General features: G+C 44.9%; 1 protein-coding gene and 1 long non-coding RNA gene across 5 annotated transcripts in view; both read left to right on the top strand.

Moving 5' to 3' along the window:
* LOC138259695 (cytochrome P450 2G1-like) overlaps positions 1-26,242 on the top strand; it is a 394,952-nt gene that overhangs the window by 7,738 nt on the left and 360,972 nt on the right. The gene's annotated exons all lie outside the window — the stretch shown is intronic.
* LOC138258678 (uncharacterized) lies at positions 3,944-5,181 on the top strand. Its single transcript, XR_011198495.1, has 2 exons — positions 3,944-3,996; positions 4,218-5,181. It is a non-coding gene; the product is annotated as an uncharacterized lncRNA (long non-coding RNA).

Here is a 26,242-nt window from a genome sequence, read left to right as displayed (position 1 = left end):
TCTACCAATCAAAGCCAATGGGAGAAGTATCCATCTAGCCAAAAGACCTTTTATTTTATGAATCATTCGGAGAAAATTTAGTTAAAACATCTGGGAAACATTATTGATCACATAGATCCCAAGATACTGAACTGGGGCTTGAGACCGAGCTTGCTGCTGTAGAGGGAGAGGGAAACTGCTAACAGGAGTATTAAAAAGAAGCAGTTCGGTTTTCTCTGGTTAATTTTATAGCCCCCAATATCTTGAAACTGTAAAAATTCCCCCAATGCCCTCTGTACATTCTCCCTGTCAGGTTTCAAGTAAAGAATAACATAGTCGCGAACATTTTCAATTCGGACATAACGGCTGTAGGGGCCTCAATAGCCAAATTAGCCCTAGTCCTAGTGACAAAGGGCGGTGTTAGTAGCCATCATCCGACCAGCCACAAAACCCGTCTGATCACCATGAATTAGGGTTTGAGCAAGAGGAGAGGTATGAGTAAACTAATAGGGCATTATGAATTTACATCATCTTCCCGTTTGGCATAGCAGAGAGAGCTTCCTGTACTCCCCTAAGGGAAATGGTGGTGATGAGCTTTTCGGCCTGGGAGGTGGTCATTCATAAAAGGCTAATTGTTCGAAAATACTCAGATAACTGCAGCTTTGTAGTCTGATAGTTAGGCTCGTACAACGCTTTATAGTGCTGCAAAAATAATTCGGAGACCTGACGTTTACCAGAAACTATTCCACCCATGTTCGAGTCAACTAGTTCTCTAACCACTGAGGCTTCGAACCTCACCCGAGAGGACCAAGTCAAAAAAATCTTTCTATTTGCTGACTCTCTTCATACAATCTCTGCTGATATGCCCTTGAGCTCTCAATTTCCTCTAAGGTAAAAATAATCCCACAATTTATCCTAAGCTTTTGTAAAATTCTCAACTGCAACGAGAGACCCATTAATTCCTTAATTGACTCATGAAGCTAGATCAACAGCCGCTTGGAGACAAGCAATTTATTTTTTACAATTCTTATATTGCCAAGCCTGATGAGCGATTATATGACCCCTTGTCTCATCTTTAAAAGTCTCCCATGCAAAAAAATCGGAGGCAGTACCACGATTTTAACATAAAGAAGTTCTGAATAAACTGGCGCATATCGATCAAGCCATGCCTCATCAGAAAACAAAGACCTATCCAGCTGCCACCTGGTCCTCTCATACCTAGACGCCTCCACCTTAATCGTAATTGAGACCACGAGTGGTCGGAAAAAGAATTTGCCTAGATGTCAGAATCAAGCCTCTCAGTACAGCTGAAAACCAAAAAAAGTAAATGCAGGAAGAAGTGTGATATCGTCATGAAAAAACAAGTAAATTGCATGTACTGGGATGGTCACACCTCCATGGGTCCAATAGGGCAAAATCATGCTTAATTGCATCTAGGAGCTTTTTTGTGTTTGGTTTGAGTTGTTTTTTTGTTTTATTTGAGGTATCCATGACTAAATCCTGAATAAAGGTGAAATCACCCCACCGAACCAGAGGCCCAACAGCACCCATAGCCAATTTGTAAATCTGTGACAATGCAACTGGGTCAATAACCTCTGAAGCATAGTAATTAGCCAGGTTTAGTGGAGTACCGTCAACTTGAACCTTCAACCATAGCCACCTGCCCTGTGGGTCTCGAATGACATAACAGACATGCCTGTCTAACCCTATTCCCCAAAAAATTGAGTCTTCCCCCCGCCCCTCTTACCGCCAGACCTGCCGAAAGCAAAAAATAAAGTTTGCATATAATTTTTTGGACTATGGAGTTTTGGGCTGTTGGTCTTAAAATGAGTTTTCTGCTGGAATATAGCATCTGGACGGAAAGCCCCTAACCAACTTAACACTCCCATATATTTCTGTCTGTTTGACATACCGTTTACATTACAAGAAACATCTGATTTCACTCCCATTATCAATAATTACATCTTGCTTTTCGAAGGCGACCTTGCACTGATCTGTGCTCAATAACACAGACTTATACTCAAATTAGCTAATTTTATACGGCCTGAACCCCACCTCCCCAAAAAACCCACCCATCCTCCCAAAAAGGGAGATTCCCCCCACAAATGTGAAACAACAAAAATAAAGAAACCACAAAAAAATTCCCCCTAGCAGGAGGAGATTTGCTCACACTACCCCTCCTGCAATGCAGCACCCTGTACTGGGTGCCATGACTTTGCACCATATGGCGACTGTGATCTTCCGTCCCCTACAAGCCATTGTAAAGCTAGAAATTCTTTATTTTTCATGCCTTTTTTTGGGCAATCCAATCAGTAAACCCATTAACCAAGCTGAATCTCTAAGCAGAGCTGAGCTAAATAAAACATATGCCATAGATTTACACCTTAAGATACACTGGACAATCAGAAAGCTCTTACTAAGGCCTCTGTGCCTTGACAATGTTGATAAGATTAAAAATAGCCCTCTAGCCAGAATCTACAACTTAATTGTATGCAATTGATAACTCAACCAGGTTGAGACATGATTAAGTAGGTAATCATAGGCATAGATAGTTGTGAGTCCTGAGAGCTTCTAATTGACACTTTAATTTACCCACTGGGCACATTGGAACCCACCTGCATAAGCTGCTGTACTTCCGCAACCTTGTTGAAAAGATAAAATTGCCCACCGGCGACACCCTTCAGCTTGGATTGTTGCCCAATTGATGCCTGCAAGCCTTTGGCCCTGAATGAGTACATGAGATTCAGAAAAGGTTTCCTTCTTCGGGCCGCTGAAACAGTCATATTGGAAAAATTGCGACATTGGGGGATCTCTGGTGTGGAAAATTGTTTCTACTTGATAGCCTCTGATAACACCTTTTTCTTTGATCCCATAGTCCATGAAGTTCACCAAAATAGTGTGCAGGAAGTTTGTGCTAGTAGGGCCTTGGGGCAGTACGCAGTGGGCCCTTGTGATAGATAAATCTTCAGAATGATCAAGAAGAACCTGAGATCTGATAAAGGAATTGACCCACTGAAGAGCTTGCTAACCCTCACAGCCCTCCGGGACCCCCACAATACGCAAATTGGAGTGTCAAGAATGATTTTTGAGTTCCTCAAGCTTGGCCTCAAAAGACAAATTCTGCTTCTCAACCTTTGTGACTTTTTTTGAATAAATTAGACTTGGTCTTTTAATTGCGACACTTTGGCCTCCGCCTCCTTGAGCCTTTCTGGATGAAGGGATATAGGGCCACATGTACAAAGCTAAACATTTGTGAGTCAGAAATAGCGACTCCATGCGAATCGCAATTTCCAACTCGCACAACTGAATGTACGAAAAAATATCAAATCAATTTTGCGATTTGGTGCAGAGTCGCATTGCAATTTGCAAAATCGCAAATTGCGATTTCCTAAATTGCTCCTGGGGGTTTAACCGAATCGGAATTTGCAACCCGGAATCGCAAATTGTGATTTGCGAACGTGTGCAAAAGAAAAGAGAAATAACACTTTCTGGTGCTGGATGATGACCTCAGAATCAGGAAGTACCTCCCATAGAAGTGGGAGGAGTCTAGCAGGACTGATAGCAGAGGCCCAGCTGTGAGGAGCAACTGCAGCCATGGCAAGCCAAACTAAGGGGGCAAACACTGTAGGGAGGAAGAGAAAGCTGAAATTCTCTGACAAAGAGTTGGAGGTCTTCACTGAGGAGTGCAGCCTACACCATGAGGTCCTATTGGGAAGGCAGCAATGAGTGTCCCTGACTTACAAAAAAAGAAGATATGTCTGGACATACAAAGTAAGATAAATGCCATTGGAGTCAGTCACCGCTCCATCGAGGAGGTGCGCAAAAGATGGTATGACTTCAGGTCAAGAACCAAGGAAAGGGTTGCAGAGCGGATGAAGTAGGCCCATGGAACAGGTGGGGGACCATCCACAGTACCCCCACCCACAGCAATAGAGAGCATGGTGGAGACCACACTGGAGCCAGAGGCTGTTGCTGGAATTGGGGACCTGGACAGTTCAGCACCTGGAACCTCCAAAAGTAAGTTGCAAATCTCACTTATGTACACTATTCAAGGCACCATGCACACAACCACAGTTCACAAAAGCATGCATCATCAAAATAGTTCCATGCCTAAATGCCCTCCTCAAGTTCAGTGCATTATGGGTAATGTAGTACAGTAGCCAAATATTTGAGGAATATTTATTTTGATAAGCCAAACATCTAAGAGGCAGTGACAGTGTTTCCCCTGTGTCCCACAGGTCTCCCTCAGGTATCCACTGATGGCCCCAGTGTGGAGGGAGATGACAATGCCACCATGGAAGCAGACGAGGCAGCCAGCATTTTCGCAGGGGAGTGCAGCACCACACCTATTGTTCCCCATGCACATGAGACAACAGAGGAGACAGATGTGGACAGTGAGGCAGTAAACCTGACTCCCGGGTCACAGATGGGTGAGAGTCGGCCACTGGGAACAGCAGGGCCTTGGCGTAGGAGGTGTCGTCTGACACATGATGCAGGTGAGGAGGATGTCACTACACAACAATTACTTGAACTGGAGGCATCCCTACTCAGCAGTCACTGCCTGCAAAACAAACAAATGCGGATGATGAACCGGAATCTGCACCGAATGCAACAGACCCTCACACAGGGATCTGGTAATGTTGAAACTCAATTATCCAACATGAACACCAACATGGTCAACCTCACCACTGCCATCACTGACCTATGTAGGGAAATGGTGGCAGATCGGGCCCATGTAAGGCGCAACACAGCTGCACATTTGGACCGGCTCAGTCAGTCAGTTGGCCGCCTACCCACCACAACTACCTGCCTGCCAAGACGCACTGTCACGTTCCAGGTTGAACTAGGGCATTTTGCTGGAGATGTGGCAAGGGGACTAGGGCGCATTACTGCTGCTGTAGACCTCATTCATACCTCCCAGGGAGCAAGAGGTATTGTTGAGGTATTGTTGACACCCCTCAGGACAGTAAGGACATATGAAGTGTTAGCAGTGTTTCTGCCTCAGATGCCCGCATCCTGCGCCGGACATCTGTGGACCAACCAGGCACAAGCCATGGTGGTTGTAGCCGTAGGAGGGTGTGATGTTTTAGGATTAGCCTAAGGCACATGAGTGGAATGTGTTTTGTTACATAGTTGACTGCATGCTATACGCAACCATTTACATTATGCACTCCTGACATTAAAGGATATTTTTGTTTTTTACATCCTGGGTATGTGTCTTACATTTGTGAGCGCTGTTGCAGTTGGCACTTACCTGCCAAAGTAATGAGTTGCTATGTGATCCCGTCTCTGTCTGCCCTCCATTGCGATGCTACCATCCCCAGGCTGTCGTTGTGGTGGCTCCTGCTCCTCATTCTGCGAATCTGTGTCATCTAGGATGAGATGTAGCCCACGTCTGGTTGCTATGTTGTGTAGGATGGCACATGTAGCCACAATCTTCCATGCAGTCTCTGGGGCATACGGGAGTGCACCTCCACTTTTGTGCAGGCATCTAAAATGTGACTTCAACATGCCAAAGGTCCTTTCAATGACGGTTCTGGTGCGCCGATGTCCAATGTTGTAGCGCCTCTCATTCTGATTGGCAGGTGTTAGGTATGGGGTGAGTATCCATGGCCTCAGAGCATATGCACTGTCACCTGTGTAACAAAACAGCAGATATGAGCATCCCTTCACATGGTTATGTAGTGACACGTATTTCTGACATTGGTGTGTACTACACGGTACCTAATAGATATCCGTCATCAAACTCCCCACGTTCTAGGCGTTGGTGTATCCCACTGTGCCTGAAAATGTATGCATCATGTGTGCTCCCTGGAAATTTTGCCACAATATCAGCTATGACATTATGGCCATCACATACCACCTGGAGGTTGAGAGAGCGAGTACATTTCCTATTGCGGAACACATATTCCAGATTTGCAGGAGGACATATGGGTATATGGGTCCCGTCCATACTCACTATTACATGGGGAAAGTTTGCAATTCTGTAGAAGTCCAAATTGATGTTGTGTATTTCCTCTGCATTCCTGGGAAGGTAAATGTATCTGAACATGTGTGCGAGTATGGCATCTAAGAACCGTCTAAAGAATCGTGACAGGGCACTTTGGGGCACCCCACCAGCAACAGCAATCACCCCCTGGTAGCTACCCGAGGCCAAGTGGTGCAGTGGGCACAGCACTTGCACATGTGTGGGGATGGAGCTGCGCAGGATTGGGCTTTCCTGTGAGTGTGGTTTCAGCAGTTCAATGATCTCTAAGATGACTGTGCTGCTCAGTCTATATTTATCATATATTTCCTCATCAGTCTGTTGGAATATGGTCTGCCTGGTTCTGTATATTCTCTCCTGTCTCTGCCTCTTCCTTCTCTTCTGCTGGGCAGCCTGGACTCGCCTCCTCCATGCAATCACATAGAGTGCAGTCATTTTGAAAAATCCAGATGCCTTCTGGGTCTGCTTTTATACTTTGGTTCTGATTACCACCTGTTTGGAATCAGTGCTAATCTGGGTGTGGAAAATGGCCTATTTGGGACTAATCGCAATTTGCGACTGCCTTGTACATCCGGTATGCAAGTCGCAAATTTGCGATTTCTTATTTGCGAGTCGCAAAATCCACTCGCAAATCTTTGAGATTCGGTAATTAGTTGCATTGCTATTTGGGACTCCGAAATGGCATTGGTACATACCATTTTGCTTTTTGCACGGTCGCAAGTAGCGCTGCAACCGATTTGCAAGTCGCAGAACGTACGTACATGTGGCCCATAGTCTCCTTGATTATTGTAAGCCTTGTGTGTAAAGCAGCCACTTCAATAGCCTGTGAGGCCTTAAGATCCCTTATCTCATCGAGTATCATATTAAGCATGATTTTGGGGTCCATTTGCATAGTTACTAACTTACCCGAAGAAGCTTGCAGCTGCACCTCCTGCTGATAGCATTCCATGATGGTAGGCACAGGCACCTGAGGGATTGTAGCCCGGGGAACGGTCAGCTGTGTCTGTAAAAGTGACAGGGCTGGTGCTAGAGGTAGCTGTCTGTGTAGGGTCGATAGCCCCAGAATCTGCTTTTCCCTTGGAGAACAGGGGATAGTCTTTAGCACTACCAGGCGCTTCCACCTGGCAAGCCTCGCCGAAGATTGGTGGGCCAGGGGCAGAGAGAGAAGGAGAAGTAGCTGGCACTCTGGAGGTTTTAAAGGTGTCTGAAGTTTCAGCCATTACCATTGGCACTGCTACTGAGGAAACCTGTGGTGATTCCACCAGGCAGCCTGTCACCTGCTCTAAAACTTTGATGCCTTTCAGATCCAATTCACCAGGACTACCTGTAACTCACTAAACTTACATTTGAAGACAAAACTAATGATGAGTGATAAACTCTGCTGCAAACTAGACAACTTTATTTCTCACTCGTCTATGTAACCACAAACATCTGATCACTTGATCATTCATGCATGCACTCACTCATTTTCCCACCCTCCCCCTATTCTCCCCACTCTCCCACCCATTCCTCCCCCTACCCTCTTCCCCATGTACTCCCTACTTTTCACCCCTATCACCTTCTTCTTCACTTCTCTCGTCTCCTCTGTTTTACTCTCTCATTCACCTACAGCTGAGGTACCTTAATCATTCATCACAATATCAAAAACTTCTCCATCACAATACATACACTGATTAACCTCGCCTCACCATTGCAAACTAATACACTTATCTCTGCCCTCTACTTTTATAAACGTGGGCCGACTCCTCATGCTATATCCTAAACTACTGTTCCCATTTGTTTTGATGGTATCATTCAATGTATTATTTCTTTTCATTTATGGTATTTAATTTTCCTATTGTATAAAATCCCCAAAAAACACTCTTGAAATTAAAAAAAACTTCAACGAATTTCCCCGTCCCTTGGTGGCTCAATTGCTGAAGGGCCTCATCAGGACTGGAAGAATTAAAGGGCATCCTGGTCTTTTTAATGGGAGTGTGGGCTTCGATTTGCTCTTGCCACAAGCTGCCCAGCACGTTTCTTGATTCCTTGGGTCAGGATAGAAGAATCCAGGCTTCCGACAGAGCCCCTAAATCCTCATTTATTTTTTGCTTTTTTAGGGTAATAATGGAGGCAGCAAGGGACAAACAGCAGGCACGTACTCTGAGATCTACCCACATTAATTCAGCTACGGTCACTAGTCAATTAATCCTTGTCCGAGGAAGCCAGGAAAAGCCAGTTAGAGCCTAGGCACGCAGCTCCCCCCACCACCCACCACAAGCATCAATAAGAAGTTCTAGCCGTGGCTCCTCTGTGTAGAGTCCAGCTGGACTCATTCTAGTCTTTCTGCCAGCCACTCTGCTGAGGGCTGGTCTTACATATGTAACACACACCCACCCAACACAGGCGTCACCAGTCAGGTGACCCTGCCAATAAAAGGGGCCGGGCGCATGTGCCTGAGGTCAGTTTAATACCACCCTACCACCGTGTCTGCGTCACCCTAATTACCAGCATGAGGGCCTAGGGCCCCACATTACATTGGCGACGAGTGGGATCTGCAACCCCACGTGGTTGCAGACATTAACCTAATCGGTGGAGGAAAGAGGAGAAGTGAGGCCGTCGCAGCCCCAGCTCCATTGGTGCCAAAGAAGGGGGTGAGTGCTGTCGATCACAGCTTCCCGCAGCGCTGCCAAAAGGCTGCGGTGCCGAAAATACGTAAAGCGCTGTGAGGCGCGCAGTGCTGGGTTACTTGTGCCACCCTGAAGAAATTGCCCTGAGCCCACCCCCCCCCAGAGTCAGATAGAACGCGCCCGCAGGGCTGCGGGGTCCGCGCAGTAGATGGGCAAAAGGCGCTGTTGCGCGCCGTGAAAAAAGTGAAGAGAAAGTGGCAAAAATGTCCGGGGCCGGTCGCCCCAAGAAAAGAAGGCAGTCCGCAGCGTGTCAGGCTGCTGTAGCTGCGTGTGATGTACATGGTGCGATCGGGCACCAAGAATAAAGACAATTACCGGGGCCGATTTCCCCTTTTCTTCTATTTAAAGTGGCGCTGTCGTGCGCCGTGAGGAGAAGTTGGCAAAGGGTGGCTGGGGCCGGTCGCCCCTTTTCATTTTTAAGAATGGTGCACTCGCGCACCGAAGAAAATGCCCAGGGCCGCCCCCACCCCAAAAATGCCAGAAAAACGGCCGCAGCACGGAGGACTGCTGCGGCCGCAACGTGAGATCCCCGATGGTGCTGGAATGCACCTCAAAATAAACGAAAATGCCCAGGGGCTGCCCCCCCTTTGTCCTGGCAGGAATTCAAGCATGAGGTGCAGACACGCACCGAAATAATTGGACATAACATGGTGCAGACACGCACCAGATGCCCAGGGCCGCGCCCCCACCTCCCAACAAACCAGTAAAGAAGTGAGGTGCTCACACGCACCCATGGAAAAAAACTGTGCCCGGAGCGACCCCACACCCCCCTCACTGACATTGGTGCCATCTGCATGCCTCTTCAAACGAGGCTGTGCAGGTTGAAAAAAAAAATTGGAAAGAAAGGAAAAAAAAAACAAAGAGAAGATAGAAAATAAATAAAATTGCACTTACCTGCAGCCCCCACCAGCATGACGAAGTCCTCACAGCAGCATGCCCTCCTCACCGGCATCTGTTCAAACAAACGAGGCCGGTAACAGGAAAGACTGTCTTTCAAGCTAGAAAAAAAAAGTGCACTACTGGCATCCAGTGGCCAGAGTTGGTATTGCACCCTATTTCTGTTTTAAAGATAAAACAAGCTTGGATGAAAGCAAGTTTACAGCAGCACCTTCAGAAAGTGACTGCTCCAAATCAAGAGTACGCCCGTGGACAGAAACGGCGCAGAAGACGGAAACGGCGAGGAAGAAGGAAGCGACACGGGCGACGCTGAAAAAGGGAAGAAGAAGACTGCAGCTGTCCCAGCCAAGCTGCAACGGTGAGAAACGGACGCAAGTGCCACGTGAGGTACGAAGAGAGCGCGCATGGTCTGCGCAGCCCCTGGCGGCCGTCCGCTGCCACCGCCGAAAGAACGCCACATGCCCCAGCAGTGATGGACATCACCGCAGGACAAGAAGGGGACATGACAGGCGTTGCCACAGGACGCCCAGAAGAAAAAAAAGAGACTGACACGTGCGCAGCGTGCACAGAGAGCTGCGCCAGAGAATGTGACGACATGGGTAAAAGTGAAGATGGAGAGAGTACCTGAGAGCGTGACGTAACGCACGGGAAAAGAGGCCACATCAGCTGGCCGCGCAGCACCGGAAGATGGCCACTGTTGGCCCATCAGTGAGCAGGTCATCTGAACTGACCGACCCTGCCAGAGCAGATGGCAGGAGTGAGCGCCGTAACAGCGCAGCCTCGAGGCGCAAGAATGGCGCCCTCGAGTGAAGAGAAGGAGGAAGAGAGCGGGGATCCTCCTGCCAGAGAGAGGTCCACCAAGAGGATCCGGGAACGGACCAGACCGGGAGAGGTCTGCCTGAAGAGCAGATCATGTCCTACCCGCAGGACTCAGCCTGTGAGAGGCTGCGACCGAGCAAGATGCACCAGAGGAGGTGCAGTGATAGGTCCATGTGACGTAGCATGCGACCTGTGGCACAACGCCACATTGAGGACGAAGAGGAAGATGCACCAGCGAAGGTGCAGTAAGAGGTCCGTGTGAAGCAGCATGCGACCGGTGGCACAACGCCACGCCTAGGATAAAGAGGAAGATGTACCAGCAGAGGTGCAGCGCAAGGTCCATGTGCCGCAACATGTGACCTGTGGCACGACGCCACACCAAAGAGAAGAGAGAGTGGCACGATGCCAACAAGAAATGAGGAGAGGAGTGTGACAGACCGGTCACACCACAGATCAACTCCATCGCAGGTGTGAAAGTGGAAGGAAGTAGAGTGACACAACTGAGGACTCGTGCGAGCAGATGAGGAGGCACCCATCAGTACAAGACAGTCACCGGGGTGAGCAGACTTCACTGAAGACAGCGTTGCGGGTGGTCCCCCACGCTTCCCAGTACGACCGTCCTGTCACCGGCTGCTTGGCTGTGATAGCATCCCCGACGCCGATTGCACAGGCCACACAAGACCTGCCGTGGCCACTACGTCCAAGTGAACCTTTCACTGACGAAGCCGCCGCCACCTGTATGATCTGCAAAACAATGAAAAAACATCATCATGATGAGGTGCATCGCCCAATCATCGAAGGAGGAGCACAGCACCACCTGAGTGGAGACAGTCAGCAACAAGAACCGATGCTGACAAGGCATGTCTGGCAACGTAGAAACTTATCATCTGAACACTTGCCATGAGCTCCGTGAACCAGACGCCTGCCGGTGAGAGCAGACCAGATCATTTGGACCATCCACTCTTGGGGTTACACAAGTCTAGGACGTGGCCCTGTTGGGAGTTCAGAGAGACTCCTTTGGAGTGGCCTACGTTGGCCCGCACAGCCCACGCAGTCCCGTCGCAATCCAGGGACAAGGGCCTCCAACAAATTCCTGTGAGAGCGGAATATCGCTGAGAGAGAATGCATCTGAGACAGCTCCACGTCAGGCATCCGGAAGCACGGAGGTCTCATATCGAGAGACTGGTCACCTGAAGACTTTGCACTATGGCCAGAGCACCTGAATCCGGATGGCTCGAGCAAGCGGACCCTGCATCAACAACCCTTGTGGCTCCATGCGAGACTAGGATGTGGTCCTGTAGGCTGTTCCCCTGAGACGTCTTTGCTGGGCCTGAGATAGGCAAGCACAGTCCACACAGTCCCGTGGAAGCCCGTGAAAGGGCCTCGAGGAGACTCCTGCTTGATGGAGGTCTGGCACGAGAGGGAAGACTGCCGTTGCTCTGCCGCTGGACTCCCAGGCGCCTCAGGCCATCACGTCATCTGCAGTCTTAGGAGGTAGACAATCTCCAGAGTCAGAATGCCGTCCAGAACTGTGTACAGTGGACTCCCCACTGCTCCAGATGCAGCCACATCAGAAACTGTAAATAGACTTTGACCACATGAGTCCAGGCAGGACCTGATCAACAATATCCAGCAAACTGTGAGGTCGTGGACAAGCAACTGAAGTATCTGGACTTCATACACACCGTGTTCGTGCCCAGCTGTACCTGGTTAAATTATGGACTCGTGCGGAGGTGTCCGGGTGCTCCCAGCTGCACCATGTCCACTGCAATTCTGCAATCTGCCTGTTCGAGGCCGAGAGACTGATTGTGGTGCTTTGTTATTGTTTCTTTTACAGGTTGGACTTTTGTTTGGTTCCTCAATAAAGTTTGGGAGGGATGTAGAGTCCAGCTGGACTGATTCTAGTCTTTCTGCCAGCCACTCTGCTGAGGGCTGGTCTTACATATGTAACACACACCCACCCAACACAGGCGTCACCAGTCAGGTGACCCTGCCAATAAAAGGGGCCGGGCGCACGTGCCTGAGGCCAGTTTAATACCACCCTACCACCGTGTCTGCGTCACCTTAATTACCAGCATGAGGGCCTAGGGCCCCACATTACACTCTGCACCCCATATTACCTCAATTCAGGCCCAAAAGGCTTATTATCTTGAATTCGCTGAAGATATCTACCCCTCCATCAAGTCTTTAGGAATCCTCCACATAGAGAACGATAAGTCCCCGATTAGGTGAGGCCAAGCATCGTTGCCCAGAGACACTCAGCGTGTTTTGGATATTGACATGCAGCAATATTAAGCATGGCCTTCCATATGGTTTAGAGACTCCAAGACTGTAGAAACCAGAGCAGATCCAAGACAAATTAAGCTGCCCTGGCCCCATTGCTTGCTACCTACAGCCAGTCACAATTTTCCCTCAGGCGCACGGCTCATTCCTCTGCCGTCATATCTCTAGCCTGCCTGCTACCTCCAGATGCCCATCTCCTGCCATCGCCTCTTTGTACCATTACTTTTGCGAATTTAGCCATCAGCAGCCCATTGCGGCGATGGCGAGTCTCCTTACAGCCTCCGATCGCAGCATCGCGGCTCCGGCGTTCTGATCCCGAAGCTGTTGATGCATGTCCAGGGGAGGGAACCAGCGACTGAATCAACAGTGGAGCTTGCGTGATCTGCCCACGCTGCCGCTCCATCCAGATGTGCTGTAACTCCTGTTACGAGTTTGTGATAAATATCAGCTGGTTTTACTTGTCAATATTTATCGGGGGGGATTTGCCAGTTATTTACTCGAACATGCTGATTTTGGTGCAAAAGCGTGAAAATGCAAATTTATTCCCAGATAATCGTGATAGCTGATATTTATTGCATGATGAATAACAAACACCTTGGTGTCGATTTTTCTTATTTTATGCAGCCTGTAATCCTGTAAAGGCTAACTCATAATGAGAGCCTAAGAATGCACAGAAAATGCCTGTACTGGATGACTTACGCATGGAACTGGGAAACTTGAGAGCCCTATGTATAGCGAAGCCCACATCTGTTGTAAGATCATGAGAAGAATTGCTCAAAAAAACATTTTTACGAGATTTGTCATAAGCTTTCCATTTTTTTTTTAATTTAAACCTGCTGAACAACTCTGTTGTGCTATAATTGTAGGATGAATTTGTTTATTTGTTTTTAATGAAGCTGTGAGCAGCTGCATTAGGATTCGTGGGTAGCCGCCCATGATATTTGAGTGTCCAGAGAGACTCCAAGAGAACCTTACTCCACCCATTTCCATGAGGGCAACAAATGTGACTAGTTTCTGGATGTAGCTTTTTGTTTGGTATGATGCCCACTTAGATTTAGTCAGAAGCTTAAAAGGTAATCATGCACTTTCTTTTATTATTTTTTTGCATAAAAACCAATGGTAGCTTTAGGTGCTAGAGGTGATATAGAGGCACATGGCAGCCATGTTGCATATGAAATACTAAACTGCATTGCCAGAGCTCTGTATTGGGTAGCCTATTCAAGCCATTTGTTTCTTTGCATTCTGGGATTTGTAGTTTTGTTTATCCCATTTTAAAATTAGGACGACAGATCCCAGATTACAAAGAATTAACCTGAACGAGTAGCTAAATAAGTGCAGCCCTAGAAAACTTGCATAGTACATTCTTGGGTTCTATGGAATCTTTTGACTTTGGTGTCTTTTACCTTTTACACAATATACACGTTCTTTGCAGGTGAGGAATAGATGGCATCAGGCCTTTCACCTATGACATTGCTGTCCCAAGGATAACCAGTAATATCAAATGGTGATTGCAGGTGCTTCTTACTAATCAGGATGCAGCATTCTTGGTCTGCAATGAACAGGAGAAGCTTGGTTGAGCAGTCAAGGCCTAGCTTAAGAGGCGGTGTGAAACTCGAAACCGTATAATACTACATTTATGACAAGTATAGAATGTGCAGTCAGAGTTATTCTGTGTAAAAGAATAGTATTTTAGAAATGCCTCAAAATGTGTTTACAATAAAATAATAGCCAACTGATGAATATGACGTGAATAGCAATAACAAAACACACAATGCAGTGGCATAACAAAAGCCCCCGTGGTGCGGGGATGCCCAGAGGGCCCCCTCAGCACAATATCCTAGCCTGAGAGCTTCTGGGTAAGGCCAGTGGTGGGGGGTGCTCCATTCACTTTGCAATGGGGCCTCTCAACTTTCATTACGCCATTGACAAAATGGCGTACATTTGCATCACAGGAACCTTACATTCAGCATGAGATATACTACTTGCAAAACTTACTGTTCACAAATGTTGCCTTATAAATAGAACAAGAAAACACATAGGATTGTAATCTTCTCAGCTGATCACAGGTCTCTAAACACTTTTTACGGAATTATGAACTTGCATAATCCAAATGGGGCAAACTGTAAGGGAAAGACACAGGACTGTACTACAATAAAACCATATGTTTTTAGAGTCCCGTAGTCGAGGATCTGGGACCTGAATGATATGCTTATGTCTTGGTATATGGCTAAGGTATGTCAGTCCTTGAAAAGAGTGATCTAGGGTCCTAGCGACTCAAGCTTTATAGCTCCACTGTCATCGGGAACAGATTGTGGTAGTGATTGGGGCCAGATGGTACCTGACACAGAGACAAACAGTGTGTGATTCTACAGGTACTTGGGCATACTAGGTACATGCAGGTCCTCTTCAAGGATTCTGGGTGTGGATAGTGTGCTAGTCAACCTTATGTTTAAGCTGTGCACAACAAGACTGTGTCATGGGATCCTAGGTGTAGCTGTGGTACACTTCTTCCAGCACCCATGGCCTTAAGAGCTTGCTTTGGGACCGTATTCACAGTTTACCAGGAAGTGGCAAGTAGATACCGGGAAAGGGTGAAGAATGTGGTGCTCCCTTTGGTGGTGATCAAAGGGGAAATGAAACATTGGCACAAAAAGAGTGTGCTTTGTAGGCACATTCACAACTTCACTTAACTGCACTGGTAGATGGTAGATTCTTCAGCAGTGTGAGGGTTGGAGTCGATTTTTGCTGCCCTCCTTCACCATGTTTCTGAAATCCTTGGGATAGATGAGACCTTCTGTACAGGCAAGGGAAAATGCAGGGTAGACCACCAGACCATCATTAGGGCACCATCCACTGATACTTTGATCTTATTTTACTAGGACGGTAGACCATCCCCACGGGCTTTGGAGTGGTTCCTCACACTCCTGTTTATTTTCTGATAGCAATAGCCAAATATTACGTTTAACTATTCACTTTGCAAAATATTGTAGCTTAAAAGTATTAGATGTTGCAAGCAGTTTTAAGGAAGCACACCTTAATACGGTTTCCAGTCGATTGTGTGTCTTCTGGATGCCTTGCATCTTATCTGGAACTTTCATGTAAAATTTCTTTGAATTTTGGGAGTTGTATCCTTGGTTCCGATGAATTGGGCTTTCACACTTGAAATCAATAATTTGTGAAAGGGAAGCATGGGTCTCCAAAATTTGCATCCTAATCCCATATATTAAACTGGAGTCCCTTCTTACTTAATATAGTGTGTTCATAAAATATGACATTCCTACCCAGAAGAGTTTGGTTGGGTTCCCTTTCTCTCCCACCACACTGAGAAAAAAATGAATTGTACCAAAGGTTCTGACATAGAGCATTCTTTATCTGAATCCATTGAACAAAAACATTAGTTTAATTTTTTTCTTTCAATTCCATTTGAAGAAATACTCTATTACTTCTATAGCCCTCACTATAGATTGAGAGTCCTTAGTTGGTGCAAGAAATTAAAACTTGCGTAATGATGCAGAGGCTAACTACCTCTAGATTTAAGAGGGGCCCTGTGCTGTCAGTGTGAGTTGGATGCTGCTGATATGTGTTCATATTCCTGCCATTCTGTGGTTCAAGTTGGTATTGGCAGGCTATGAAGTTATGAAACCCTATGCATGTGCAGCAGGTTCATAAGTGAGTTTCAAGGATTGTATGCACAGTATCAAGTTGTAGTTGCAAGGGTGCAGAATGTTATGGGTTAGGCGAGCTGTTTCACACTGTGGTTCACAGAGCAATCAGAAAACAGGGCTGTACTTAGTCTAGTGATCACATATAGAATTGGTCCACTTGTTTAGAAAACATTGTGGATGTTGAATGCAGGGATAAGTGTGCAAACATTGCCCTTTATTAGTAAGCCCCAAATGCTTATGAAACATGAACATAACATTTCTTCCAATCACAGATAAGTTGCTTGGATAGTTGGGTGATGTCTTACAGGTCTTGCCATATTGTATTTTATTTTTTGGTGGATGTGGAAGAAGTTGCAGAAGATATAATGACCCTGAAACTCTCTTGCTGTTCGAGTTTGCTTGCCAAGTGACATCTTTTGAAAGTCCCAATCCTTTCCACACCTCTTTCCTTGGTGTGGAGACAGTGGCATTGTCTCAACGAACGAAAGTGTGGCAAGTCTGAAAACAGTTACAGAAATGTTCTTTGCTACTGTCATAAGGAAACGTTCTGGTCCTCTTCATCAGCCTGCAGGTCTCCAATGAATTCCTGGAAATTAGATATGCTCTGAGTGACAGTGTTCTCAACCTTCACCTTTTTGCTGCTTCTTTGTCCCAACATAAGGGCTGAGGATTATAAGGGACTTTAAACTTGCCTCCTGGATGATGTTTACCATCCCTTAATCACCAACCTGGGTGGCTGGTAGAGGCACTTTTTCCTGTTTGCTCACTTTATCGCTATTCTGCTTTCTTTTTCTAGTCTCCTCAGTTGGGTCCCATGTGATGCGCTACGGTATTATTCCTGCTATCAATATTTCTAATGTCATGTAAGTGTCTGTACAGCCTGCAGAGGAGTGACGGTTGTTGTAGTACTCACTTAAAAATGAAACACAGCAGTCTTTCTTTAAACATCTTGTTCTGACTTTTTTCCTGCTGTAGTTGTTTGTTGAGGGTAGCTAGGATAGGGAAGCAAAGCCCAAAGTAAATCATACAAAGCGCACAAAGATTCTGCCCTCATGAGCCTCTCTCTCTTGGGGCCACCTTGTTGCCTTGTCCCTTCCAAGGACTGGGAGACACTACTTCTGCTGTGAAAGCATGTCCAAAAAATTCTAGGCTGACCTTCATGAGCTGGCATTTTAACTTGTGCAAGTTGGACCTTCTCTGTTGGAGCCTCATGCCACCTGCCCCATAAGAGAATAATTTGTCCTGGGGGATAGCGTCCCTGGGGCCAGCAATGGCTTGGGTAGATTGGCTGCACATCTCCTGCCATATATTTTAAAAAACAAATTGAAAGAGTGGCCGGCTTCTGCCCTCGCCCAGGATGGATGTTAGCAGGAGAGACGGTGGGACCCCATCTCTCCCTGTGGTATTGTACTGAGTAGCACGTTTACAGGGGACAACAATCAGGTAACCAGAATAGGTGTCCACTACTGTGCAAGCATATTGAAACCCACGACTAATCAGTGGCCCAATGTAATCAATTTGCCATATCTGTCTGGGTAACTTTCTTCTTACCAATTGACCTTTGACAGTTTGCGGGACAGATCTCTTTTCTGTGTGCTCACAAATAGGACATTGTAAAATTACAGTTTTTATCAAATCTAGGGGAATGTGCATACCCTCTTATCTCTGCCCCCTGCAAGTGGCTTTGTCTCCCAGGTGTGCACATTTTTGGTGCGCCCATTTAGCCATTCCTACTAAGTAAGAATCCTGTGTTGCCACCTCTGCCTCTGAGATTTTGGCTTTGTCGTCGGCAAGGGAATTGAACCAGCGTTCTAGTGAATCAATGTGACAGTGAGCATCTACATGATACACAGTAACAGTAATTTGCTCCAGCATTTCCCAAATTTCTTGACAAACCTCTTTGCCCCACACTTCCTTGTAATGAATGTGCCAGTTATGTGCATGCCATGTGGGAAGCCAGGTGGCTAACCCATTGGCAGTGGACCAAGAATCAGTGTAAATATGACAAATTCCAGGCAGCTCTTTCTTTAGAGCCTGATACACAGCGTATAACTCTGCATATTGACTACTTTTACCTTCTCCGGTAGTAGTTAACAACTTTTTGGTGACTGGATTATCTGACACAGCTTTCCAATGTCTTTTAGTTCCCACATATTTGGCTGAACCATTGGTAAACCATAGAAGCTTCCTATCCTCAGGGGACAAGGATTCAAATGGCTCACCCCATCTCACTGGTGACTCTTTTATTGTTGGTACTACCTGCACCCTCTCCTCATCCTGCATAGGGCTTGTGACACCTGTTCGTGTAGAGTGGCAGTGCCTGCTGGTCCCGCTCGAGCTATGTCCTGTATGTACCATTTCCAACGTATGATACTAGCTTCTTGTGCATGTCCTATTCGGTGTATTTTAGGTGAACTCCTCACCCACTGCATTATTGGAATTTCAGGTCTTAGAATCACATTATGACCTAGGGTCATTTGCTCAGTATCCACTAGAGCCCAATAACACGCTAGCAGCTGTTTCTCAAAGGGAGTGTATCGCTACCCAGCCTCAGGTAACTTTTTAGTCCAGAACTCCAGAGGCACCCTTGTTTTTCCCTACTTTTTCCACATGCTCCAGTTTGCATATTGCCCCTGAACGGTTGGTTACATGCAACTCAGTGTCTCCTTCCTGCACTGTCCACAAATCTAATCTTCAGAATAACCGGAAGAGGTGTCATCGGGTGGGACTCCTCTGACTGAAAAATCTCTCCCTGAATCTACTCCATTGCCCTCTCCCTCAGATGCTGTCTCAGTCTCTGATCCTGCCTATAAGCTTCCCACCATAACCCAACCCCGAGTTACGGCTTCAGCAGCAGTCATCCAATGAGATGCCATCTCTGCTACTGGTTAAACTGTCTCTCTAAAACACTAACCTACGTAGGTGGCAGATATGGTGACAAAATTGCTAGTGGGTGTGTGTGTGTGATGTGTACAACAGTAAATGTCAGCCACCTTACCTTCCCTTCTTCCCTCCATCAGCAGGTTCTCTGAAGACACTGAAAAAAACAAAAAAGACACACTATTACTTCACCTTGCCACATACACACCATCACAGCCTTTAGCGTTGGTGGCACCCAGTACGACAAGCTTTTTTGCCTTTCCCCCCTCCCATGACCTCCTCCTTGTTTTCCCTCACTACCACTCAGCAAAATTGCCCTTCATCTCTCCATAGCCCCCCCTTGCACATATATTTAATTTGTTTTAAAGCACAGGTAATGGCTGACTTTACTAATTCACTCAGCAATTCACATAAATAAAATACAGATATATTCTTTGCGGCAGGCATATAAACCTTCTGCGCCTCTTTATGGTGTCAAAACTGCCACTAGACAAAAGTCCTATCTCTTTCTCTAGCAGGAACATAATCACAACTTAATTAGTTATTTTCACTGCTACCTAATACGTATATATATCTCCTATACACACATAAAGGGAGAGAGTGTCTTCCCTTTTATATGTGTGTGTGGTTTCCCTGGGGACTAGTCGCAGCCCCCAGGGAAACCACACCTGCAGTGACAAAAGTTATTTATATATAACCAGCACACCGACCTGCCACCCCACCTAGCCCTACGGACCCTGGGCGCCTTCTAAAGATCAGCAGAAGTAGAATGAGGAGTCCTCTCTGGGCGATATGGGATGGCAAAAGAGCGGAGCACAACAGGGCCCTTGTCGTTGACCGCCCTATGTATAATGCAGAGGGACTTAAATCGAACACAAAGTACCACTGTGAGCCAGTGTAGAACTCACAGGGCCTTAGAGGCAGACATGTGTTTGGGAGTATTCATCAGCAGTCATATGGCAGCATTTTGCACAATCTGTAGCTTCCTGGTGAAGTAGCACGGAGAACCAGGGAACGCAACATTTCCAAGGTCAAGCCGGGCTAGTACCAGGGCATGCACAACTAACCGTCTGGCTGTGGCAGGGAGGAGATGGAGATGGAGAACAGCGTTTTCAGGTGACTTTTTAAGTCGGTCTCAAATAGGAGATGAATTAACTCCCAAGTAGGAGATGAAATAATAGGAGATGAAATACATAAGGAATACACACTGGCTAAATCTTGGGACTTGATATGTACTCTGCTACTTGTATTTGCAGAGGCTGGTCGTCCTATCTGCCACCTAATCCAGTAGGAAACTGTTGTGGAAAACAGTGAGTTTTGAAGGTTTTCTCCCACACATTAAAGGGAGCGAGCTCCTTTCACTTTTTTCACCTGAAACCGATCAGTAGCATCTCCTATAATCTTTTTGGAATGTACAGGATGAATCTTTTTGGAATGTAGAGGATGAATAGTGATCGTCAATTTCTTCTGATCTTTTTTTATCTATCTTCTCAATTTGACCACTCGAAATTGTGGCATCCTCCATATGTGTAATATTTTGAAAATTGCCTACATTTGTTTAGTAAATATTATTTGGTACCAGATATAATGTAGCATTTTTTTACATTAGTAACATCCATTAACTCTTGCCATATCTTTTTACTCTTGATTGGGACACCATTGACTAGAATTACAAGCCTTTCTTCTAATTCATTCGGTACCCCTACAGTTTCAATATTTTGCCCAAAGTCTAATTGCAAGTAAACAACTCTACCTTTGGGACCTTTCTGGAGCTCAGCTTGAGTTAATTTTCCTATCTTTGGCTCCATGCGTACTATAGCTTGAAATGGGTGTACCCATTGTGTAAGTATAGACTCATACAAAATCCCAATATTGAAGCTCCTGTGGAATTGAAACCAGTTCTAATTTGTTATAAACTGCTCTAGCTGGCATTTTATTGTCCTCTATATTAGAACAATACTTACATATAGTTTGACGAGTGAAACAATCAAAGCATTCCTCTACAAACAAGCTGCAAATTCTTGCCACTTATCTCTATTCTCTTCTTCCGTTTTTGAAGACACAATAACAGAATGAGTTTGACTTTTGTAGTGAGTGTGTCTACAGCATATACAGACATAGGCGGTCATTCTGACCCTGGCGGTCAAAGACCGCCAGGGCGGAGGACCGCGGGAGCACCGCCGACAGGCCGGCAGTGCTCCAATGGGGATTCCGACCGCGGCGGTAAAGCCGCGGTCGGACCGGCACCACTGGCGGGCTCCCGCCAGTGTACCGCCGCCCCATTGAATCCTCCACGGCGGCGCAGCTTGCTGCGCCGCCGAGGGGATTCCGACCCCCCCTACCGCCATCCAGATCCCGGCGGTCCGACCGCCGGGATCCGGATGGCGGTAGGGGGGGTCGCGGGGCCCCTGGGGGCCCCTGCAGTGCCCATGCCACTGGCATGGGCATTGCAGGGGCCCCCGTAAGAGGGCCCCTAAATGTATTTCACTGTCTGCTGTGCAGACAGTGAAATACGCGACGGGTGCAACTGCACCCGTCGCACAGCTTCCACTCCGCCGGCTCGATTCCGAGCCGGCTTCATCGTGGAAGCCTCTTTCCCGCTGGGCTGGCGGGCGGCCTGAAGGCGACCGCCCGCCAGCCCAGCGGGAAAGTCAGAATTACCGCCGCGGTCTTTCGACCACGGAACGGTAAGCTGACGGCGGGACTTTGGCGGGCGGCCTCCGCCGCCCGCCAAGGTCAGAATGAGGGCCATAGTCTGGTTTTTCTGAACAGACTGTTTTAAACTTTCTAATCTCTTCTGTAAAGTTATCAAGAGTTTTACCTGCCCCGTGTTCTCCTGCACCTGTACATATCAAGTCTTCTTTTTCTCAACATTCCTCTTCAGGACCAAAAAAACAAAATTGTACATCATCACAAACCTTTTGTACGTCTGCCACAGCACTATGCAAAAGAGCTCTTAATTTCTTTTAAACATAGTGCAGGAATCTTCAAGCCTCCTAACTAAAGTTTGCATTTGAGAGTGATGTACTGCTAGCATTCTAAAATGATGAAACATGCTTTGGCACACTTTGTTTGATAGACATGCTACTGAGTGTCCCTACAGGTTTGTATATTTCCTTACTTTGCATGGATGTAATCCTTACAAAATTTAAATTTTCAGTTTAAGACTTTTGCATGGAAAGGTACTTAGAAAATTCCTCAGAATGTCAATTGATTGCTACTGAACGCTACACATACTACTACAGCCCCACTTATATACAGGGCTGTGTCTATGCCTTCCCTGTAACTATAATGTCTCTACATTTCTCAGTACCAGTACCTCTTTTTCAATAGGAGAACCATCTTTTACTTCATAACATCATCCAGAATGATCAACTGCATGCACTAATATGTTCTCTTGCAAGTAGCTTTTTTCATTAATGAAAGGCTTAGTACTAGAAGTATGTTTTGTTTCACCACTGAAAACTTTGCAAAAAATTGTTTTATCTACCAATCTTTCCTTTTGACTTTTTTTCCTCATACTCGAGACTATTTTATCTAGTATTTTCATTCTGTTTAGAATGAGAATAAACAACTTCCTTTTCAGAGTAAAAGCTTTCTTTTTGAGCGACAGTTTCTGTCCTTGTTTTATACTTCTTCATATGTCTCATTAGGTTTTGTATTACTCTGCTACGAAACATTCTAACTCTTAATTTCCTTGAATTGGTGCTGCCTTCTCGTTACAGTCTGTGCTTTATTGTTGAACTTTTTACTTTCCTTATCCTGTTGTTTTACTCTTTTCATAGTTGATGTCAAACTTTGTTTATTATGTACTTCATTTTTCTGTCTTTCATATTGACCACATACTTTTTAAAGAAATGTCTTTGTTCTCTTACTAACAGTTCTTTTTTACCTCTGTGTTTTTCTGCGTTTGGTCCCTTTTGTTACTCAGTTGTGAAGATAGTATTTTTGTCTTTCTTTCTTTCCTCAGTTTTCAACTGCATTGTAGCTCTGTACAGTTCAGTAGAAGTTTGTATCTGAAAAGTAACAAAAAGTCCATATGTTTTAATTATTTAGTTTAACATTAAATATTAATTAAATATTTTAATTACTTAACTTGATTTACAAGAAGTTCTCACAGTTGTTTTAATTAAAAAATGAATGTGCGAGTTGACAAGGTGCTTTCAGAGACCAAATTGAGTTGTTAAAAAGAGTAAACACACAGTCTCTGTAGAGGTAGTAGGCCTCAACCATGATTAAGGCAGTACATCTCTGCAACAATGACCAAGTTGTGTTAGTAATTTCCAAAATATAAGAGTGAATGTAGGTGTCAACCTGTAAAACAGTCATTATACATTTTATTAAATGTACCAGTATGTGAATCTCTGTTTTTCTACAGCTGTGGCTCTCTACATTTCTATATAAGTGCCAGAACAAATTCATCTGTAACTGTGTCAGGGAATAGAAAACACAACTAGTTTCTGACTATGTGAGTAAATGTAGTAGTCTCTGACTCACTCTCTGGGTGACACAGATGATCTATGCTTTGTAACATATGATGTAAGTAACTTTATAAATGTTTTATTAGATGTACTGCTTAACTCATCAGTATATTGCGTCAGAAAGTTTCTAAAACAGCAAATGGCAATCACTTAAACACAAACCAGCATGCATTATGGCATATCTATAGCATATCTCAGACAGCAGTTATTTCTATTAAAACACAACTATTAATTTTGACAAAAGAGTTTTAGAGACCAACTTGAGTGGGCAGTGACACTGCACACACAGGCTCTGCAATAGTATGCCTCAGTCATGATTAAAGCAGTAATTATCTGTATACATAACAAGATTATATCACTGCTTGCCTGTATTGCTCACTGAATGTACAACTTCACCTATAAAAGTTCTTTGAGGTGTTCCAATATATGGACCGTTAAGTAACTCTCTCTTTTAGTTTCTGTATGAGTTTGTAAATAGGTATGTAAGTAGCTGAATGAATACCTCCCTGCCTCTGTTACAGAATACAGGGACAGGTGGCTCTGCCTCTATTTATGTTGGTTACTGCTACATAGACAAGTACAGACAAACATGAGTGGGCATTGACCGTGCACTAAAGGCTCTGCAGTAGTAAACCTCAACCTTGATTAAAGTAGACTTTGTCTGTATACAGAACAAGATTATGTCACTGCTTGCCTATATTTCTCACTGAATGTATGAGTCCACCCATAGAAGTGCATTGAGATGTTCTAATATGTGGGCCGGTATGTCACTCTCTCTTTTAGTACCTCAATGGGTTTCTCACCCATATTTGTGATGTTCCAATATATAGGCTGGTAAGTAACTCTGTTTCAGTTCCTGTATGAGTATGTAAATAGGTATGTAAGTGGCTGAATGAATACCTCACTGCCTGTGTTGGACAATACCAGGATATGTGGCTCTGCCTCTAATTGCATTTGAAACTCCTACAGAGGCAAGTACAGTCCAACTTGAAAGTTAAGTGACAGTGCACACACAGGCTCTGCAGTAGTATTCCTCACCCGAGATTAGACCAGTATTTGTGTGCATACATATCAAGATAATGTTACTGCTTTTCTATATTTCTCACTTAATGTACAAGTCCATCTTTAGAAGTGTCATGAGGTGTTCCAGTACAAGTGCCAGTATGTGAGTTTCTATTTTAGTACATCTGTACATTTGTAAATGAGAATATAAGCAGCTGAACGAATACCTCACGTCTTGTGGTAGAGAATACAGGAGTAGATGACTGTGTGATGAGAAAAATATTTTAATAGGATGAAAACAAATCAGAATAGTTTACGTGTTGATGTGCAAAGGATATGTTTTCTGAAACCCAATTTTCAAAGATTGTTAATACGTTATATAGAGCTATCAGTAAAGCTGCAAGTTAGTGGAAAGGTTTTTAGACATTTCTTGGAAAGTTACTGCATGTAGATGACAATATGTTACCACATCATGGTTTAGTAATATATTTATTAAAATTGAGTGTTTAAACACAGAAACACTCCTACCCTGATGGCAATGTTGTTAGTAAACTAAAGGAAGTCCTAGGTTATGGGTATGTAGGCTAAATTCCTGTGATGCATGCAGCAAACTTTAGTCTACTTAATCAAACAAAATAGGTTTTTCTGCAGAAATGCTGAGCTCACATATTTGAAGGTGCAAGCATACGTAAGAATGAAAAAAGGTGATTCTGTAAACTATTTACCTAGGATCGCACAATTTGAGACCCGTTTACCGGTCAAGTACATTACAGTTAGGTTGAGTAGATTATTTAAGTTACTCGACCTGCAGGTCGAGTACATTTTTTTATGATTTTTCGAGCTCTGCACTGCACTTCATAACATACATACACCATATCTCAAAGATGAGTAATGTTTTCTAAAACACGTTTGACACTTGAAAAAGAGCTTGTATATGCTATGAAAAGCTAGCAGTATGAGTCCAACAACACTCTGCACTAGAAAACCTGACTGATGTTTAAACACTGCATGCTTAACTATGCCTAGCAGTCTCTGTACACATCTGATTTATTATTAGATAAAATATGTTGTTTAATCATATAAGCACTTAAAAATATGCCATATAATTTACCAACAGCAATCCTAAATAGTACCTAATACACAACTGACTAACTTCACAGGTTCGTGCTTCGTGTACGCCTACAGTGCATGTTTATCGGTTTCAAAACTGACTCTTGTACTTCTCTTTTTAAAATGGAAGAAATAGGATTACAACTCCCAGAATTCAAAGGAAAACATTCTTTGCGAGCAGCACATCATGTATAGGCATGTAAAACGTTTACATCTTCTAGTACATTGCTAAGTAATAGAGCATGCATTAAAGCAGCACATGTACAACTACCAGTTGTATATCATCCCAGGTACTTGCAGTACATTTCTATATATTTCATACCCTTTTTTTAACAATGTCATTGACATTTTTTTTTTAATCATTTTATTTTCTCAGAATTAAAGCTAATTCACAAACCTGAAGATTTAGTTCGTTGAAATAGTTTTTCTTTACCCTTAATAAATAGATTAAAAACTTTCAGGAATTATGAC

This window comes from Pleurodeles waltl, chromosome 9 (assembly GCF_031143425.1).
Source record: "Pleurodeles waltl isolate 20211129_DDA chromosome 9, aPleWal1.hap1.20221129, whole genome shotgun sequence".
NCBI lineage: Eukaryota > Metazoa > Chordata > Amphibia > Caudata > Salamandridae > Pleurodeles > Pleurodeles waltl.
The sequence above is the reverse complement of the archived record's forward strand: the minus strand, read 5'-3'. Positions and strand labels throughout refer to the sequence as shown.